The sequence below is a fragment of the Canis lupus genome, chromosome 8 (genome assembly GCF_003254725.2).
Source record: "Canis lupus dingo isolate Sandy chromosome 8, ASM325472v2, whole genome shotgun sequence".
Lineage (NCBI taxonomy): Eukaryota > Metazoa > Chordata > Mammalia > Carnivora > Canidae > Canis > Canis lupus.
In genome coordinates, this window is record NC_064250.1 from 33,733,669 (window position 1) to 33,736,360 (window position 2,692).

Consider the following 2,692-nt stretch of genomic DNA (forward strand, 5'->3'; position numbering starts at 1 on the left):
GTTGGTGGGAATAATTGAGTACATATTTATTTTGTATTAAAATGAAGGTTTATGTTTATTGAAAAAGTCCTCAGTTAAAATCCTGCAAAAAGCAACTTTGGAATCATTAACTCAAAGCTGCATTTCATCATTCACCTAGAATCGAGAGATCATTAATTGCTGGGCTTTTGTGCAGTAAGTCCTTACCAACTCAATAGGTATTACTTGATGCCATTACCCAGTTTTGTATTTAGTGAAATGATTATTGGTCATCAGCTGCTGTTAACTTCTAAGTGTGACATACAAGAAAGATGTTTCAGGTTGGAGAGTGAAGACTTTTTTTCCCCTTTTGTGGTGAGGAATGGATTTAAGGGATTTAAGGATCCACAAAGTCCCTATTCTGTCACTTAAAAAATTTCTTGATCTGTAAAGTTCAGTTAAAGTACCCATGTTGTATGCTAAACAAGAAGTTAGAATATATAATTAGTATTGAAGCCTATAAGAACAATTGTCATAACGTGAACAGTAGTACTGAGAGAAGGAAGAAACAGTTTGTCACTCAGGCCAAGTATGCCAGGTATACACACACCCCCTTTACTGGGCTCATGCCAGTATCACTCCAACTGTCATGCTTTCCTAAGAAGGTAATCTACTCATTGAGTTTGGGAGCAGGATACTGCTGGACTTTGAACATCTGTGTAGTTCAAATAGCAAATCATTATACATGAATAGCTAACTACTATACAAACAAAACTATTATCTCATTAGCTTGGCTTTTATGTAAGATTGCATGCTGCATTTTACAACTTACACATTTAAAAGTGACAGACACCTAAAACAATATTAAATTGGATCTATCTATACACTTAACCAAAAAGCTGACTATTCCTAAGCCAATCTACTGGCTATTCTATATACTTCCAAAGTACGAATGGCATATAAATATTCTGTGCTGTGAGTAGTACATCTGTTTTTAAATCACATCAGAATAGGGGCAACTGGCAGGCTCAGTGGGTAGAGCATGTGACTCTTAACCTCAGGGTCATGAGTTCAAGCCCCAAACTGGGCCTAGAGCTTACTTTAAAAAAGAAAAATCACAACAGTACATCTAATAGCCCTTTAAAAGATGACACTGGTTCTAAAGAAACCTAAATTTGAACAGCTAAGCCACCTAAAACTATAGGTACCATAACATCATAAATCTAAAACTATATAAGCACAGATATACCCAGTTCTTTAGCGATTATGAAGAGTTGACTTCCATACATAATTGTACCATGAGATTAATTATCTAGATTCAACAGTGAGGGCACTTTGTAACTGCACTGAAGAAATATAATTAACCTGGGGGGGGTGGTGGTGGTGGAGAAAAACCGATACATTTTACTTTGATAAGATTACAAATTTATTTCCAGTAAAGATCCAGTACTTTATTACTATAAACCTTCTTGATATTGGTACTTAAAAAGAAATAAAAAATGTTTTAAAGAATAAAATTTTGGTTTAGGGATTACAAATAATAAAATATACTTAGGCTATTAAAGCACTTATCTGATAAGACTATCTATTTGCTTCTATTTCATCATTCATAAAGGGACCTGAAAAATAAATGAGAAAAATCAAGTTGTGAGTCATTAGTATGTTCTGCTCTTCAAATTAAGATTACAAATTAACATTTTTCTCAGTTTGTAAAAAAAAAAAAAAAAAAAAAAAACATTATCCAAATACTATTAAGAAACTAGAGGGGATCCCTGGGTGGCGCAGCGGTTTGGCGCCTGCCTTTGGCCCAGGGCGCGATCCTGAAGACCCGGGATCGAATCCCACGTCGGGCTCCCGGTGCATGGAGCCTGCTTCTCCCTCTGCCTATGTCTCTGCCTCTCTCTCTCTCTCTCTGTGACTATCATAAATAAATTAAAAAAAATTAAAAAAAAATTATAGAATATTGGTGGTATCAACAATGAACTACATAAACTTATTAGAAGACTCTATTGTCAATTCTATCTAGCCTGATTTATTAATTGGATGTAAAACCCACTCAATTTACAAGAGGCTCTTCTTTGGGGAGTGGTAGAAAAACAATAGCTGTTTCTAAAATTTACATGGGAATGGAAATTAGCCCAAACAATTTTGAGTAAGTTAGAAGATAAGGCCCATGCCACATGATTTGAAGACATATTATTAACGTAACAGAGGAAGTCTGAAGAGACTCACAAATATGGTCAACTGACAAAAGTGAAAAGGAAATCAGTGGAGAAGGTAGTGTTTTTCATAAATGGTCAACAACTGAACATCTGCATGCAAAAACAAACACCAAAAACCAAATTATACCTTCTACCACATACATCAAAGTGATCATACACAAAAATGTACCTAAACTAAAACTTTCTAAAAAGGAAGAAAACAAGATCTCTGAGACTGGTTTAAAAAGGAGTTCTCGGGCAGCCTGGGTGGCTCAGCGGTTTAGCGCCGCCTTCAGCCCAGGGCCTGATCCTGGAGACCCGGAATCGAGTCCCACATTGGCCTCACTGCATGGAGCCTGCTTCTCCCTCTGCCTGAGTCTCTGCCTCTCTGTCTTTCATGAATAAATAAATAAAATCTCAAAAAAAAAAAAAAAAAAAAAAGGAGTTCTCAGATACCATACGATAGCATGATACATGAATAAAAACCGACAAACTTGGGGATCCCTGGGTGACTCAGCGGTTTAGCACCTGCC